Source organism: Eschscholzia californica, unplaced genomic scaffold (assembly GCF_041429995.1).
Source record: "Eschscholzia californica isolate CP2 unplaced genomic scaffold, dmEscCali1.0.p SCAF_4, whole genome shotgun sequence".
Classification (NCBI taxonomy): Eukaryota; Viridiplantae; Streptophyta; class Magnoliopsida; order Ranunculales; family Papaveraceae; genus Eschscholzia; species Eschscholzia californica.
The window spans coordinates 7,899,359-7,917,274 of record NW_028238461.1 but is presented as its reverse complement, the minus strand read 5'-3'; the positions used below and the strand labels follow the sequence as shown (position 1 = coordinate 7,917,274).

The window sequence follows — 17,916 nt, the reverse complement described above, 5'->3', positions numbered from 1 at the left end:
ACCTTCGGGACGTGGGGGCACGCGCCCCCACAGGCCCCTTAATGGGTCCGCCCCTGATTGTCATCATACATCTAGATAACAACATTTGTAAATTAGATATGAAATGAAAGGTTGTGTGGACTAAGCTTGAATAGAGAAGGCCCGATAAGGATCAATTTTAGCAAAATTTCCTAGAAAAAGAAAGTGATCCTGAAAAGTTACCGATACTCTGTGTACATTCAGAAAAACTAACTTAAGGAGACGGATAAGTTCAAAATGTGAATATATCCCTCGCACTGATGAACCTACAACCGAACTCTTCCGCTAGCAATGTGTGAGATTATCCCAACAATATAGTCGTCTTATTTATTCTTGGACTCCCAAACTAGTGGTAGTAGTACAAACTAGCAAGAGAGGAGAGGCGAAACATATAAACTGACCATCATTTGTATCGACCAGTTTTATAATTTCAGATACAAATTCAAAAAAAATATCGTAAGGAGAAACAAAAACACAACAATCAATTATCTTTTCCCTGAGAAGTTAAGTAATCTAATTCCTATCCCAGAGCAAATTTTGACAGTAAGTAGATATATAAAGAAGAATAAATAAAATAAAATAAACAAAAGCAAACCTTAAGTATTCTTGGGGAAAGATACCAAACTGCAATTGTTAAGGTCTTAGAGGAACTTGAAATGGACCCGACATTGATGTAATTCCAGTGTTACACTAAGCTGTAAGAGATATGTGGAGCCCATTGAAATCCGGTGGTAGGTCTCAGAAAGCTGTAGCAGACACGTGAAGTGGCTACTAAAGGCACCCGGAATCTCTTCTAAATAGCTGAGCGAAAGTCAAACCAAATTAATTTGGGTCACTGGTAGGGGTGGGAAAAAGATCCGGAAGACCGCTATCCGACCCGTTCGACCGAGAAAAAAAGTATCCATGGACATCCGATGGTCATAACGGTCAGTGTCCGACCGGCCCGAAAGAATTGACGGACGGTCACGTTCAAAATTCTATGTCGAAGGACCGACCGGTACGAGTGACCGAATAGTTTGACCGACTAAACTGTCCTCATTTTTAGAAGTTGACCGTTGAATTTTATAGACATATGAATATATGATGATCGTTGGCTATAGTCATATAGTCCTCTGGAAGACCAAACATTAGTGCATGGCTTAATTATATCTTGTCAAATGATGATCAACTGTGTTTTTTCTTTTTTATATTTACTTTTGATTTCTTGGCTAAACATCTTCATTTGTAAGGAATTTATTTGTGGTAATAAAAATAAAGTTCTGAATTAAGTAAATTTATTGGAAAGTCCGGACCGAGACCGTCCGGTGTCCGACTGGACCGTTAAAATAAACGGTCTTGGACGGTCAATGGACAAAGAATTCTTGAGAGTGACCGTCCGAGTCCGCCCGAATAAATAGGTGGTCACCAACAGTTTATGTCCGAGTCGACCGGTTCGATGAAGTTAGAGTCCGATACCGACCGGTCCGGACCGATTCCCACCCCTAGTCACTGAGTGGCCGAATAAGCAAGCAGTTGGTTCTATATTTTTGTCACCCCTACTAGTCCCCGCTCCTAATCCCTCCTCTATTATAGACACTCCTCAGACAACTTAGAGCATCTCCAATGGGGCACTCTAATAAACACTCTAAAAATCTAGTTGTCAAGTGTCAAATAAAGATTCTCTTTCCTAGTGTCAATATAGAGACACTCTACATTTGTTTGGTCTCCAATGGAGATCTCTAAAATCTCTTACTTAATACACATGTCCCTCTTCAATTCAATAGATAAAAAGTAGTTGAAAAGCAAAGTTTTCTATTGGTTGAAATAATAAAGTAACACTTTGAGAGTCTCAAGTAGACACTCTCATTTTAGAGATTCTCTCTCTAGACACTCTATAATAAATGTGTCCAACTCATAATAGAGTGTGTAACAAAGTGTTCCATTGGAGATGATTTTTTAACAAAAACTCCAAAAAGTCATATGTGGCACTCTAAGTGTTAAAGATTGAGTGTCCCATTGGAGATGCTCTTAGCTGAGAAGCAGCTCTAGTGAGACTCTCAAGAAAAACTCTAAAAAAATTAAATTGTCCAATGTAAATTAAGATTCTTTTTTCTAAGAGCATCTGCAATGGCACACTAATAAAAAAAATTCCAAAAACCATAATTGTCGTATGTAAATTAAGATTTTCTTTCAAAATTTGTATTTTTTTTTACTTTTGACCTGTTTTGTGTTAACAGTGAACTTATTGTGCAAACCAATAATTTATTTCTAATATAACTATATTTTGATACACATGACATTCATAAATTTAATAGGAAATATAGTTAAAATCGAAAGTTTTCTATACTAAGTACTCCTGAGAGTCTCCAATGCAAAAATAAAAAAACTCAAAATGGTATATATGTTTAGTTTTAATTAAGATTCCCTTTCCTGGATGTCATGATTGAGACCCTCAATTCAAAAGATATCTCCAACCAGGGGCGGAACCAGGATTTCAAGTTAGCCGGGGCCAACTCTTTACTTAAAGTAATTCAAATTTTCTAAAAAAAAATTTTCTATAAATTATCGAGTGCAAAACGACTCATCTCATTTGCCGTATATCTAGTTATCTACGTAAGCACAACTATATCATTTTTCCGGTTTGGTACTTACCAAAATATAAGAATATGTAAATTATGATCCAGCAAGAGTTAATTTTATTTTTATGAAATTGCAAGAGTTAATTAGAGAAACTAAAAATAGAGAAAAAATAATTGAACCAAATAAAAACTATGCATACGGCATATCAATAAAGAAGACAGAAATAAAATTCTCATTGATCATTGTAAATCTTTGAACCTAATTTAAGTATTCAAGAACTTAGAGTCAAAGTTTGAAATTTACAATGAAGATAAACTCAATACTCAAATGAAACTAAACTATTTAGGAAGAGAGAGAAATTAAAATAAACCCTAACCCTAATTTGATTTCTTAATTTTAAAACTTATATTTGTCTGATTTCAACACAACTCTTTCAATCAATACATAGATAGATTCACAAACTTATTTCAAGTTTTACAATAAACCCTAGAGAGAGAAAGTTGAAAAGTAAAACTTAAAATCTTCAAATTGAAAATTTTGATAAAATATGTTAGAGATTGAAGAGTATAAGTTGAGTAAGTAGATCAAACCTTCAAATTTTGGAGATCAAGCCTTTAAGAAATAAGAATCAAAGACAAGAAAACAATCTCCCACGGACTCACGGTGAAGAACTCACGCCCAACTTTCCCCCTCTAAAACTCGACCAGATTAAAAAAAAAAAAAAAAAAAAATCAAAATCAAAACCTTTGAAATACCAAATTACCCCTGCATTAGTCGAAAAATTACAAAATCCAGCCTGGGCCATCGCCCAGGCTGGTCTTCATTACGGTCCGCCCCTGTCTCCAACGGAAAATTCTAAAAACTACAAGGGAGATTTTATAGGGCCCCTCATTTTTGTTAAAAAGCCTCCCCTAAGTGATAATTTAGCAAGTAAAATGGTTCATGGGGAGGCCTTTAACAAAATTGGGGAGGCCCTATAAAACTTCCCAAACAACAAAAGTATTTAGTGTCATTTACAAACGGATAGTTTTGTATTTAATATTGAGCGGCCAATCAAGGTCCTCAATAGAAATCTCAACGTTGCATCCTTCTTGAGACATCTTAGAAATCAATGATGCTACATCATCTAAAGACCCATGTTGAAAGTGTCTTGAATATGAGTCGATATCCAACCTAATTTGCAACCCACTAAATCGCTTTCACAATTTTTTGGGAATGCAACAGGGTTGATCTTCCTGTCTGTAAGGCAAGGCTTACAAAGCAGTATTATATGCAAGGTAGGGCTGGTTTCCGACTTCTGATTAGAGCGGTTATCACTGTTAGTGGTACCCGTGTATATTTAGTAATTAGAAAGAGATAGTCGGTGAGGCGGTGGGATTAGGGTTCCTGTGGCTATATGAAGTAAACCTCTTATGACTCTCACGAATTCCTTTGTGTAACTTGTTATTCTTATCATAGTGGAAATCATCGTTTGTTGTTCGTCATGACTCATGAAGTATTTCTAACAAACCGAACTACGTAAATTTCTTGTGTCGTGTGTAATTATTTTCTCAATTATTTTTTTTGGTTGTTTTTTGTTCGTCACAACTCACAACAACCCAAATTGGTTTTTTACATTGGAGATCAAAAACTCTTATGTGGCCCTTCGTGTTTTTCTATCCAGACTCTTGCATTTGAAGACCTTCCGTGGAGGATTAGGACTATATTATCGGAAATCCAGTCGGAAATTGTAATTTTTGAGAACGTTCAATTTCAATATTGTCCGCGTAAGATTAATGAAGTTGCTCACTTATTAGCTAAGTTCGTTCTTAATGAGAATGTAACTCAAATTTGGGAGGTTCCTAATACCCTAATTGCATCGTAAGTCCATTGGCGACGGATAAAGCTGATATTTTGATTTAATAAACTTTAGGCATATGCCTCCTTTCATCAAAAAAAAAAAAGGCCAGCGCTTTGGGGAAAGCTAAATAGTTTCCGAGGTGTGAAGACTTGGTCAAAAATTGGTCAATTTTGTTTGACAATTTTATTTAGGGGGAAAGCACAATACTTCTCCACCTCACCTCTCTCTCTCTCTCCACCTCACCTCACTCTCTCTCCACCCACCTCACTCTCTTTCTTCTTCTCCGATTAGGTCGCCGGCCGGCGACCATAAAAAAAAAAATTTTAATTTTTTTTTTCACTCTCTCTCTCTCTAGAAACTCCGGCGAAGGGAAACTCCGGCGAAGGGAAACCCCTTCGCCGGAGTTTCTAGAGAGAGAGAAAGAGTGAAATTTTTTTTTTTTTGTCTTCATGGTCGCCGGCCGGAAAATTTTCCGGCCGGCAACCTAATCGGAGAAGACAAAGAGGTGAGGTGGAGAGAGAGTGAGGTGAGGTGGAGATAGAGTGAGGTGAGGTGGAGATAGAGTAAGGTGAGGTGGAGTGTTTTTTTTTTATTTCCCCTTAAAATTTATTTTTCCAGAAAATTTCTAAAATTCTACGTGTTCCCTTTAAAATTTCACACCCCGGAAACTATTTAGCTTTCCCCAAAGGGCGGGGCAAAAAAAAGACTCTTGCGTTTGAGATGCTCTTGAAAAAGTTTCCCACAGAAACTCTCAAAATCTTAAATGATGCCTAGCTAGCCTCGAACATCTCCTGCAGCAAGTGCATCAAAGATCTGTAGTGGCGGAGCTCGGGAAAACGCTTCCCTAAACAAGACATGAATCCATCAACAACGACTAAACCACCCTCACCATTACCCGTTTCACGTGTTCATCAAATTTCAACTCCTTATCGATTCAAATTCAAAATACCCATTTCTTAATTTGTTCTCTCTTCATTTCTGGTCTTCGATCAACCTTTTCTGTGGGCAATTGAAGATGGAAATCCCACTCTCTGGTTCTCATAACATCTCATTTAATCAGATTCATAATAGTTATACTGATAAAATCTTCAAAACCAGTAAAGTTTCTAGCTTTTCTGGGTCTAATTTCTCATTCAACAAAAGAAAAAGAAAGAATTCCTTGTACTTTATAAATTGTTCTTGTATTGAAAATGGATTACAACCAAGACCCAGACCAAAACCAAATCAAACTATTCAAAATTTAGAATTTGACAATCGTTTAGAACAAACCCAGATCAGAAAACCCGTTTCTGGTTTATGTAGTCAGATAGAAAAACTAGTTTTTTATAAAAGATATGAGGAAGCACTTGAATTGTTTGAAATATTGGAATGTGAAGATGATAATGATGTGGGTAGTACTACTTATGATGCCCTTGTGAATGCTTGTATTGGTTTGAAATCCATTAGAGGTGTTAAAAGGGTATTTAATTACATGAATGAAAGTAATATAGAATGGGATCAATATCTCAGAAACAGGGCCTTGTTGATGCATGTAAAATGTGGGATGATGATTGATGCACGTTGTTTGTTCGATGAAATGCCTGAGAGAAATTTGGTTTCTTGGAACACCATAATAATGGGACTTGTTGATTCAGGGGAGTACAGAGAAGCATTTCACTTGTTTGTGCAAATGTGGGTAGAGTTTTCTGATGCGAGTTCTCGAACATTCACTATGATGATCAAAGCTTCGGCAGGTTTGGGACTTGTTTGTGTAGGAAATCAGTTGCATGGTTGTGTATTGAAAATGGGGATTGACCAAGATATTTTTGTATCGTGTGCTTTAATCGATATGTATAGCAAATGTGGGAGCATCGAAGATGCTCAAACTGTTTTCTACGAGATGCCAGAGAAGACTGTAGTTGGATGGAATACAATTATAGCTGGTTATGCACTTCATGGATATAGTGAGGAAGCTTTAAGTATGTATTATGAGATGAGACAATCAGGTATAAAGATGGATAAGTTTACGTACTCGATTATTATTAGAATATGTGCAAGATTAGCTTCATTAGAGCATGCGAAACAAGCTCATGCATGTTTAGTCCGCCATGGATTCGGTTCAGATATGGTAGCTAGTACAGCTCTAGTCGATTTCTATAGTAAGTGGGGTAGAATCGAAGACGCTCGATCTGTTTTTGATAAGATGCCAAACAAGAATGTTATTTCTTGGAATGCTTTGATTGATGGATATGGTAACCATGGTAGAGGAAGCGAAGCTATTGAGATGTTCGAAAAGATGCTTAGTCATGGAATGATTCCAAATCATCTTACTTTTCGGGCTGTGTTATCTGCTTGTAGCTATTCTGGTTTATCAGACAAAGGGTGGGAGATTTTTGATTTGATGACTAGAGATTACAAGATTAAACTTCGGGCTATGCATTTAGCTTGTTTGATTGGGTTATTAGGAAAAGAAGGACTCTTAGATGAAGCTTTTGCTTTGATAAAAAATTCTCCTTTTCGACCAACAGAAAATATGTGGGCTGCCTTGTTAACTGCATGTAGGGCTCATAAAAATATCAAACTCGGGAAATTTGCAGCTGAGAAACTTTACAGGATGGAACCGAAAAAACTTAGTAATTATGTAGTACTTTTGAATATATATAACAGTTCAGGAAGGTTAGAAGAAGCAGCCGAAGTTATAAATACTTTGAGAAGAAAAGGATTGAGGATTCTTCCTTCATGTAGTTGGATAGAGATAAAGAAAAAGCCTCAGTTTTTTGTTTCAGGAGATAAATCTCATGTTCAAACCATAGAGATTTATCGAAGATTGGATAAGTTAATGGTGGAAATAGCAGCAAAATATGGTAATCTTCCTAGGAATAAATCTTTGCTTTCTGATGTTGATGAATATGAAGATCGAATTTCATCTTACCATAGTGAGAAGTTAGCTATTGCTTGTGGTTTTATTAATACATCAGAATTAACATCACTTCAAGTAGTCCAAAGTCATCGAATTTGTAACAATTGTCATGATGTGATTAAGTTGATAGCTTTGGTTACTAAGCGAGAAATTGTCGTTAGAGATGCTAGTCGATTCCACCATTTTAAAGATGGAGCTTGTTCTTGTGGGGATTATTGGTAGATGTATCTTACTTTGTATCTGATTCAGAGTGAACTATGAAGAGTTTTCTTAGTGATTTCTTATTAGTTAATTTTGTTTTGTTAGCTTCCTATCTAGAGATTAATGGTTAGTATTAAAAGGGTCTTCCCTTTATAAGCACCCCTTAGGGGGTTTTGGTTATAATGGCCCCCTGCCCCCCTTGTAAGAAGCACTTCCCACTACACAGTTTGACCTAACCGTAAAATCAACGTCGTAGGTCACCGTTAAGTAAAAAAAAATTGACTTAACTCAGACGGCCGACACTTCTCCTTCCCTCTCATTCATCTTCTGTTCTCTCTCGGTTTCTCTATAATCTGTGATTCGTGTGATTCAGACCAGAATCTCATATACCCTAGACTTTGAGTTTTTTTTTTATTTCTTCAAATACAGACTTCGACCACTTCAATCAACTGCTTATGAACATTTTTACAGTTATTTGAAGACACTATCTGAAATCCATTTTGTCTGATGATCTTTTATTATCGAAGAGAAAAAAAAACAGTTTCAGATATAACCAAAAGTTTTACCCTTTTTATGGTTTTATCTTTTATGAAGTTAATATTGAAGTTTGTCCTAGTCTTATGCATGCTTCAATTAATTTTTATTGTCTTATGCATGTTTCAATTAATTTTTATGGTTGTGACCAGTTAAATTTTAGGATTTAAGTTTTGGGTTTTGATATTTGCATTCAGTTGAACCAGAATAATGGAGATATGATTCCACATTGTCAGCCGAAATTTTGGTTATTCAGATTTTGTGTGGGAATTTGGCAGCCTCATGTCAATTCTTTAAGTTAAGTTGGACTTGATGCTACCGAATTCAACACCAGTTAGAAGAGAGGTTACCGGAGTTGAATGCAGCAGGCTTGTGTCGAATGTTAGTTCCAAATTCAACACAAGCTTGCCGAATTTAACTCCAATAACTTCTCTTCTAACTGGGGTTGAATTGGTGGCATCAAGTTAAAATGTGGTTGGTGTTTCAGTCAAGTAATGAAATGTCGACAAATCTTTGTGGAAGTCACCAAAACTTGTCGGGAATTCACGTTACTGAAACGAAATTGGACTTATAAAAATTTCGTGCCAGATTTTGATGGAAATCTGAAAAGAAATTTCGAAAAGAAGAGTTAGGGTTTCGGAATATAGGAAATAGTGTTGGATTATGAGAAAATTCAAATCATACCTTCATATTTTCTCTTCATCTGTTCAATATTTCTAGGGGAAATTTGTTGTTTTGACCCACTTTCGTATAATTGACTTGTTGTTTGGACTCCCTTTTTTCAGTGTTGCACTTTGGACTCCTCTTTAACGGAATCACTCGAGAATATTCCGTCTTTGAAGTTATATTTTTTAAAAATTCCTTTTTACCCTTATAATATCTATATTGCACTTTGGGCCCCTAATTTACTCATATTCCACCAACCATCATCACTACTTCTATGAAAATAAGAAAGTAAAATCATCAACCCAACAAGCAGGGGCGATGCCACCTTGGGGCCTGTGGGGTCACATGCCCCCACAGCCCCAAGTTAGAAATCCATTTTACTAGTGACCATTTTATGAGAAGAGTATTACTATTAGGGCCAACAAAGTTGCCAAGTACAAACCTAACTAGCTATACAAGCATGGAATTATGTCTTAGTATTTTTGGATACCAATGAACTTTCTCTACATTTATTTATTGTTCTTTATTTACTTTTGTGTATTTGACTTATTCGATTTTGTATTTTTGTTTAGTAAAAATTCAGTTAGCCTTGAATTCAATTTAAAACATTATAGATTTTCGAAAGGCACAGTAGGATGATCGAGTATGTTAACATCTACTGTTACTAGCTAGTGTTCGTGTAAGTTCGAGCATGTCATTTCCTTACTAATTATAAAAAAATAAAACAAAAAATTATCTATTTTGAAATTGTAAATAAAGTAACAACAAATGAGTATTATTATTTTAGTGTCTAGTCGTTTTCTTATAAATTTTTATATCATTCTAGGGGCACTTATCAATAGATAATAACAAAGTCTTTCAAATCCAACAATACTAGAGTTCTTACAAGTTCCATAATAATGAGTGTGGTATCCAATATCAGTATAAATTTTGACAATCAAATAGAAGAGTGGATAGGTGATAACTGGATTGCTTCTCTTGAAAAATTGTGTTTGATACAGTTATAATGTAATAATTATTCAATAAATTCAAGAGATAAAAATTTGTGAAGAGTAACTATGTATGTCTTTTAGTCAAGTACTACAAAACACCGGTAATGATTATTCTTTTTATGATCTTTTTATGATTTTGAAATGTTACTTGTTCTCGTAGAAAAAAGTGCCCCCATGTAAGAAATGTTCTGGCCTCGCCACTGCCAACAAGGCCAACCTCATCTCATCATAAAAAAAAACAAAGCCAACCTCCATTATCAACACTTTAAACCCTATTTGAGCCATCAACTGTTCTGAAAATGTAAATATAGGTATTGAAATCTTCAATATCACCATCCCAACCTTTCTCTCCAGAAGAAGCAACAACAATCCAAAACCATGATGGTGAAACAACAAGACTAAAATCAGCTACTTCATAAGGGGTTAGTATCTGAGTTCTCATGGATAGATATATAAATCAGAAACTCACCTGAAATTGAAGGTTTGTCTTTCATGAATTTTCACTCTTACCTACTTCTTCCTCTTGATGTAGTAAATGTATCTGAATTGGATTTCAGGATAAAATTGATTCTTCAAGAACTGATATGATATAATTCACTAATCAGGGCATCAATGTTTCTTATATATAGTTGTGTGGAATTACTTGCCTTTAAATATGAACCCCAACGGTAAGCATCTGTTGTACTTGTTATACTTGTGTTGAAAATTGAACTTGTAAGGAGCTTCTTCTTCATTAGGATTGATTCTTAGAGAGAGGTATTTTAGAGAGAGAAAGAACAGACGTGGAGATGTAATCAACTAAAGAGTTGCCTAATCATTGAATGCTAAAGAGTTGCCTAATCATTGAACGCTAAAGGGTTGCCCGATAAATTAAAGGAGATGTAATCAGGATTGATTGCTAAATAGTTGCTTGATAAATCAAAAAAATTAATCATGTTTCTCTGAGAGCTAATCAGCTAAAGAGAGGTATTTTAGAGAGAGAAAATCTAGAGAGAGAGAAGAGAAGAGAGAGGGGAAACCAGTTGCGAGGTATGTTTAAGTGTTGGTGAATGGTGATCTTCCATTACTATCACTAGGAACTTGGGGTTGATGGAGACAGCTGGTGACTGATTTGAGAGAAGAGAGAAGGGTAAGATGATCAGGGGCGGAGCCAGGATTTGGTTCTAGCTAGGGCTAGCTTAAAATTTTGATATTGAATTTGTATTCAAACGCATTAGTGCTTGCAAAAAATAACGACGTTTTTTTTATTCAATTACAATTTTCTCTGTACACTTATTCATTTTATGATAATATTTTCTTATTTTTCTACTAATAGACATACCTAGGATTTGAGAAGCGGAGAAAATTTTTTGAAGTTAGACTCGTCGAGGTAAACAAAAAAATAGGATATAAAATATTCTGTTTCACTAAGTGAATGAAATAAAATACGATAAACATACTACACTACTCGTTTACAAAGAGGAAAAAACTGAGAAAGGAGACTCTACATTTCGACGTAGGCTGCGTAGCAACTAAGAGAAAATAGGAAAGTGAAGGAAGACGAAGAAGAAGAGATAAAGACGAAGTATACGAGAGAGAGAACATAAAGTATACGAGAGAGAAATATAAAGTATACGAGAGAGAAAAGATAAGAGAAAATAAAAATGAAAGAGGAAAAAAAAATTAAATAAAAAAGAATAAGCACAAAAAGATATGGAGGCCAAAAAGGAAGTTTTTGACAAAATTGAGTGCCAAAATGACAGTTATATACGAGTTAAGGGCCAAATCAGAAGTCTGATATCAATGGGGGGCCAAAACTGAATTACTCCTTTCCCATAGCTGGAAAAAAACATTTGAAAAACCACCCAGTACGTGGATTCGAAACCATGATGTTAGGTGTGTAAGGAACTGCCTTCAACCAGCAGGGCCAAATCCCACTAATGTCAACCTTGTGGTCCGGATCTATTAGTCGCTAACCCAGGCTATAGCCTGGGTTAGCTACACATAGCTCCGCCCCTGATGAATCGGTAGATGATGAATTGGGAGATAGTTGGGTTGGGTTAACTAAAGAGTAAAATAGTATTTTCCCTCTAGTTGGGGTAAAATAGTATTTTTCCCTCTCATGTGTATTTAAACTGTTATATTTAACTCTTTTTTTGAAAAAGGGAGTCCAAAGTGCAACACTGGAAAAAGGGAGTCCAAACAACAAGTCAATTATACGAAAGGGGGACCAAACAGCAAATCTCCCTATTTCTAGATTATTTCTTCTGTTTTTCAAGAATTTCATCTCTTCTTCAACTAATCTTTAAGGTGAAGTTATAGTCCATATGTCTTCATTAGTGATTTCTATCGTGTTTCTCATTATCGTGTGCGTACGAAAAAGATATTGAACATGTTGTTGATTATGACCTTCCGAATCATCATCCCGACGAGCTTATTGTTTTACCATCTACTGAGAAGAAGAAACCTAGAAGACCAAGGCAAAAGAGCATATCAAACAGTGGAGCAAAGTGGAAGATGTCGATAAAGTGTAGCATGTGTCATACATCTGGTCACAACAAGAAGACTTGTAAACTTGATGTTTGAACCAATTCTCATTACTTTATTACTTTTTACCAAGAACACTTGTCAATTTAATTCATGAATTAGTTTTCATTAGCTTTCACTTGCTTTTTGAATATATTGTCTTCATTTTTGTTGGATGAACAATGTCGGTGTACTTGCTTATAATAGTATGTGAACCTTAAATCTTAGTTTTGGTAGTTTGCAAATCAGTTTGCAAACCATATTGCAAATCAATTTGCAAACCATATTGCAAATCAGTTTGCAAACCATTGCATACCAGATTTCAAAGGAACTTAACTTATGTACACAATATATGTTTAATTTTCATGAGTTACAACCTATTTGTATTACGTATTATTTTACGGGGATTTGGGGGTGTAGCCCCCGTTCTATTTTGTAGAAATTAAAAAAATAATTAATAGAATAAAAAAAATGAAGAATTAATCTTTCGAAAATGATTTAAACTTTTGTTCATCCTGCATTTATTGAAAAATATTTAAAGAAACATGTGAGTATGTTGTGAATATTTTGAAAAAAAACAAATTGAAACTGACTTGTTTCCAAACAACAATCTAAATCACTACAAACCAGAATACAAACCAGATTGCAAACCACTGCATACCAGATTGCATAGTCACCAAATAAAATTAGAATCATTTTGCAACTTTTTTTTGATAATGATAAGCGGGAGAAGCCCGAACCGCATACAAAAATTGAAGTATCAAAAATAGCAAAGCAATTAAATTACATCATATCATTAGCCCCACTCTTTCCTCAATCTCACTGTTCCTCTAGAGTCCGCATTAACAATATTGACTAATTATGCCGGAAGTTGACTAACATTCAAGTGAGTTACCCCCGGTCCAAGCTTCATCTTCGACAAGAAATCTGCAGCCTGATTGGCTTCTCTATAGACATGGAACACCCGAAAACTCCGAAATTGGCTCCGAATCCTCTGAACTCTCTTCCACAAACGTCTCGCCCTCCATGGTAGTTCCTGATGTGGTTTTGCAAGAAGTAACTTGATATTCATCGAGTCAAGACCAAGTTCAACTTCCTGCAGTCCAGCACTAAGTGCTAGCTCCAATCCCAACTCAACACCCTGTAGCTCGTGTATGAAGATAGTCTGTCCCTCAACCTGAGCTGTAGCTGCTCTCACAACCATCCCCTCCACATTTCGAATAATGGCTCCATACCCCGCATCCACCTCGTTCAGTGCACCATCCGTGTTAATCATATATCTCCCTGTCGTTGGCCGAGTCCATTTGCATGGAGTGTAAATTGGCTTATGGAGAGAGATGGTAAGGTTCCAGCGATCAATGGTTCTCCGATTCTCCTCCGTATCTTCAAACCGTTTGGTAACAGTATTCAGCTTGATCCTCACTTCATCACAAATAATGTGTATAATCAGCCCCGGTGACATGACATTACTTCTGAATACCCTGTTATTCCGCTCCTTCCAAATATGATAGACATAGGCATTTAGAAGCAAACGACCCACTCGGCCAACAATAGAAAGCCCACCAAAGTGATTAATACACCACTGTAGCTCCCCTTCCCAATCAGCAGCACATACTCTCTGAAAACCCATCTTAAGTAGTAGCGATTCCCATATAATCTTTGTACCGAACAACCAAAGAGTAAGTGGAAGACCGTTTCTTCATCTCCCCCACAGAATACACATGTAGTATCTATAACCATACCCCAACTAGCTAGAAGCGATCTAGTTTTGAGGCGTCTTCGAAAAGCAAGCCACGTGATGAAGCAGTGTTTGGGTATCCCACCCGGTGACCATACTAATGACGTCCAGCTCAATCGGGATCCTCTAGGTCGAATTGCTTCATATGTCTCTTTGAGAGTAAACTCTCCACTCTTGCTGGGCATCCAGATCACCTCATCTCTGAGAGTTCTATCTACCACCACCTCTCTAGCTTCGACCTCAATAGTCTCTTTGAGAGTAAACTCTCCACTCTTAGATGCTAATACTTGCACATCCTTCAATTCAAATTATTTGTATTACGTGTTATTTGACGGGGGTGAATATTTTGAAAACAATAATTGAATAAAAAAAAATTGAAATGTTTTGTAGAAATTTTGAAAACAATAATTGAATAAAAAATGTGAAAAATCAATCTTTCGAAAATGATTTAATCTTTTATGAGTTTTTTGAGCTTACCCCCTCATTACTGATTGGTAATTGAGTTTACCCCCCTCAATAATGAGTAATTGAGTTTACCCCCTTAGATTTACTAATTTTGACAAAAACATAAAGGTTGTGTTTGGCGTACGTGAAATAAATATGACTACCAAGAATAATTATCCTTCAATATGATTCCTCGTAGTTATTCCACCTTACTTTTATTGTTTAATTTGGTCGATAATAAGATTAGTAAAGATTGATTTTGGTTGTAATTTGTGATTTTATCATCTCATGCCAAACATGTCCTTAGTAGTTTTGCTAAAAATACTAAACTCAAGGAGGTAAGCTCAATTACTAATTACTGAAGGGGGTAAACTCAATTACTGATTAGTTCTGAGGTGGTAAGCCCAAAAAACCCATCTTTTAATTTTAATCGTTCGTTCATCTATTGAAAAAGACTTAACGAAACATGTTGTGAATATTTAAAAAAAGAAAAAAAATTGAAATTGATTTACGAAGACATGCAAACCACTGTAAATCAGTTTGTAATGTCTTGCAAATCAATTCGCAAACCAATGCAAATCAGTTGCAAACCACTACAACTTAAATTCATAAGACCAAACAAGTAATCAAATATATACTCAACATAATAAGATTATAAAACTATTAAAGATTCATCAAAATATTCACAAACACATTCATCAAAATATTCAGAATAAATACTCTATTCAAACGCCTTTTTTGATTGAATCAAACAATATTCTTCATCTGAAACAATTTCAACGACTATCTTTCCTTTAAGTTTCGTAATCTTATAGGGTTTAACCTCCATTTCTTCAAAATCCTGGCCTTTTGTAGCATTCGAAATGAATTGACATACATATAAACTACAATCAACTTTGTAAAGAAAAAGACAAGTCATTTAGCAGATAAATTAAAAAAACATTTACTTATCCATTAATGGGTATGAATAATTTATGGCGTTTCTAGTTGTTGTGGCCAGTCTACTTGCACTCTCTTTATTCTTGGAGGAGATTTTGGACGCCACTTGTCCGCATCGTAAGCCAAATGAAGAAGGCCTTCCATGACATTTATCTAAAATATAAGAAAATACTTGATTTAAACATTGTAGTATAAGTTAAATTACACTATTCGTTTTATTTATGCCAATTGTAGTATATGTTTACCGTATTTTTCGCATATGTGAAGAATTTGTCATTCTCTTTTTTTCTTGGCATCATGGAGTTGAAGTGAAACCATTTCCATGGTTTCATCATGCACAATATCAAAACTAACCAATGATAACCAGTTGGATCATTCTTTTCCTTTGGATGATTAAGCAAGAATATCAGCATTTGAGAAGAAACATCAAAGTTGCATATCTTTGTTTTCAATCTATCGGTCACATGCGGCTTCTATTGGAAAATAATTAAAGAAACATGCGAGTATGTTGTGGTTATTTTTCCAAGACATCATTGCAACTGAGTTGCAAAGCTCTGCAAATCAGTTTGCAAACCAATGCAAATTAGTTTGCAAACCAATGCAAGTCAGTTTGCAAACAAAATGCATAACACTGCAACCCGTTCAAACTAGGTTTTTGTGTTCTGTTCGTATATACAACGTAAGTACTCGAAAACTATCACCATTGTTTCACTCCCAATTGTTATACCAACGAGAACAGATATACGAGCTTGACAGTCCTCGCTCCAAACATAAATATCGAGCTAGAGACAGATACTACGGACTTGGTTTTGATCCTGCTACTAATGTGCACAAATTGGTTTGTCTTTATAGTTGTTATGATGACGTCAAAACCGAAACTCATTCTCTACGGTTGGTTTGTCTCTACGGTTGGTTTGTCTCTACAGTTGGTTGGAGTATAAAATAATCCAGCAATGACTTCACAAATAACAATTGTGTGCACATGTGTCTAAGGACTATCTCCACTAGTACTCAAATTCAAAACGACATGCCTATCTGGTCTAGGCATTTAATCAAACAGGTAAAGTGCAAAGCGCGTACTCAAACTCTCAGACGTAAATCAATGAAAACCCTAGATAAACATAATGATGGATTATACCCCTAGCAAAATCAACTTATAACCCTAGCAAGATCAACAAACTCTCCGACGTGAATCAATGAAAATCCTAGATAAATATAATGATCGATTATAACCCTAGATAAAGATAAACATAATAAATGATGAAAACCCTAGATGAGAACCTTAGATTGTTGCCTTCGATTGTTGAACAAGAGACGGGATAATGCCTATTCAAAATTTTTTGGGTTAGAGAGAGAAAAACGGGATAGAGAAAGAGCGAAATATCAGGATCAAATTTGAGTTTTTTATTTTCTCTAACAAATAAGGGTAATTTAGTCTTTTTCTTATGTGAAATAATTTACAAAATTGCCCCGCCGAGTTAAAGCCTCCACAAAGTTGATAGATCTTTTATAACGAAAGCCCCAATTTTTTAGGGAGTTGTGGCCAAATTCCCTTTTAAGTATATTAAGTTAATTTCTATTTGTGGGGATTATATATTACCGTCTCCAATTCCCCATCAAAATCCATATTGTGATCCTCCTAGAATTAAAGTGCACATTATGATGTAAGATACCGTTTGACTTGCAGTTGTCTAGATCTTTTATAGATGTTGTAGATGAGCAAGACCTAAAAAATTTATATTGTTTTTCTGTATTTTCTTTCTGATTTTTGTAACTATTTGGCCCTTTGGTACTTTCTAAACATTATTATTGCTATTTTTTCATGATTGTTGGTTTCTTCTTCTTTGTCTTACGTAAAACACAACAAATAGACATAACAATTTTCAAATAGACATAACACTTTCCTTTTATTAATTAGCCAGAGTATTTATACACATGACCGTTGTTAGACAAAATGCATTAATATGAAATCTACATTTGGTGCATTTTGATCCATTTTTCTCTTATAAATCAGAAGTTTTTATCTGCTTCAGCCATATACTTTCCCTTTATCTTTCCCTTTGTTTCTCTGAGACAATGGAACGCAAAAACATAGAAATTAGGTTTAGGAAACGAACTAATGGTATTTTAGAAAGACAAAAGAATTAGTATCAGATTCCAGCAACACTAAAGTGGGAATCGTCCCTCCCTCCCCCCATGCCTTCCTAAAGATCCTGCAAAAGAAAGGTCATAGAAATTAGGTTTAGCAAACAAACTAAAGGTATGTTTATATCTATTCTTCTTCTTTTTATTTTCTTTAAGATTTATGCAGGGTCGTGGCTGAGATTCGAGGGGCTCAGTGCCAAATTTATTTTTGGACCTCTTATATAATCAAAGGTAAAAAAATTAAATTATAAAGACAAACTCAAAATAGTACCACTCAAAATACCTTGATCTTAAAAAGACAATAAACTGAAGAAGAACTAGTTTTATATAGGGGTGTACTCGAGCTGAGCCGAGCCGAGTAGTAAGATGTTCAAGCTCGGTTCGTGTATTTGACTGTCGAGCTCGAGCTCGAGCTCGGGCTCGTTCGAGTAATTGT

The 17,916-nt window shown here is 35.4% G+C and overlaps 1 long non-coding RNA gene and 1 pseudogene across 2 annotated transcripts; both read left to right on the top strand.

Annotated features, from left to right (window-relative positions):
• The first annotated feature begins 5,103 nt into the window (after positions 1-5,103).
• Positions 5,104-7,621, top strand: LOC147542240 (pentatricopeptide repeat-containing protein At5g50390, chloroplastic pseudogene; annotated as a pseudogene). The gene has a single exon (XR_015223997.1). The product of XR_015223997.1 is annotated as a pentatricopeptide repeat-containing protein At5g50390, chloroplastic pseudogene (transcript).
• A 2,397-nt stretch (positions 7,622-10,018) lies between these two features.
• Positions 10,019-12,441, top strand: LOC147542239 (uncharacterized). Its single transcript, XR_015223827.1, has 2 exons — positions 10,019-10,190; positions 11,854-12,441. It is a non-coding gene; the product is annotated as an uncharacterized LOC147542239 (long non-coding RNA).
• Positions 12,442-17,916: the final 5,475 nt, after the last annotated feature.